Here is a 1,389-nt window from a genome sequence, read left to right as displayed (position 1 = left end):
GTACACCTCTGGTGATCGTCGAGGGGACACTGAATAGTACACGGTACATCCAAACCGTCATCGAACCCATCGTTCTACCATTCCTAGACCGGCAAGGGAACTTGCTGTTCCAACAGGACAATGCACGTCCGCATGTATCCCTTGCCACCCAACATGCTCTAGAAGGTGTAAGTCAACTACCCTGGCCAGCAAGATCTCCGGATCTGTCCCCCATTGAGCATGTTCGGGACTGGATGAAGCGTCGTCTCACGCGGTCTGCACGTCCAGCACGAACGCTGGTCCAACTGAGGCGCCAGGTGGAAATGGCATGGCAAGCCGTTCCACAGGACTACATCCAGCATCTCTACGATCGTCTCCATGGGAGAATAGCAGCCTGCATTGCTGCGAAAGGTGGATATACACTGTACTAGTGCCGACATTGTGCATGCTCTGTTGCCTGTGTCTATGTGCCTGTGGTTCTGTCACTGTGATCATGTGATGTATCTGACCCCAGGAATGTGTCAATAAAGTTTCCCCTTCCTGGGACAATGAATTCACGGTGTTCTTATTTCAATTTCCAGGAGTGTACTTACAGATATTGTTAAGGTCGTCAGATGCGTTTCAGCTTGACGTCATCTGAGCTTCATTTATGTTCTGGTAACCAACCGATCTTTGTATACTATGTGTTTCGTTCAAGATTTGAAACAGAGTTTGCCCATTTGCATAATGGTTTTACAGTCTGACAAAAATTACTGGCTGTACTTACAGTACAGTTAGCTTTAGCTGATTTTACCTGCGAAGTGGCATTGTTGTTTTATGTACGGTATTTTCCAACGTAAGAAACTTTTACACTACTTCATGGGCAGTTACTTGATTGTGTGAGTTTTTCTCTATTCACCAGCTACATAGAATATTGAAACCTCCTAAGAGCAAAGTAACGGAGCCAGATAAAGTGCTGAACGAACAAATCGATTTTTGGCTTAGTCGGTTCTTTGCTCTGTTCCGAAAATGGTGTATAGTTTATACTCTCTCCCCGTACTAGCAACCCCTTGTTACTTCCGCCAACCCCTGGACCACGAACATCTGTAGACCGAGGCTTCGCCCGCCGACCCTGTTTCTTTCACCCCATTTCCTTCCTCCATTTCCGCCCCCCGCCACTTTCCACTCATTTTCTGATATTCTCGTAGCGGCATTTTGCTCCCTTGGTTCAACGTCATGTACTGAGCTTAGTTTCCAGCTTTTTAATATATCTAGCTAATGCTCGCAGCTCGTGCTTCTTCCCGACTTATCTCTCCTTCCACATTCTTTCCTCATTTCATAAAAATGCGTTGCATATTTTGCAGTATGTGGTTCCGTTCTTACATCGTTATTCCGTTGTTGATGCACCGAGGGGTACAACTCTTGTTTTAA

The sequence above is a fragment of the Schistocerca gregaria genome, chromosome 8, assembly GCF_023897955.1.
Source record: "Schistocerca gregaria isolate iqSchGreg1 chromosome 8, iqSchGreg1.2, whole genome shotgun sequence".
NCBI lineage: Eukaryota > Metazoa > Arthropoda > Insecta > Orthoptera > Acrididae > Schistocerca > Schistocerca gregaria.
This window is presented reverse-complemented; position numbering follows the sequence as displayed.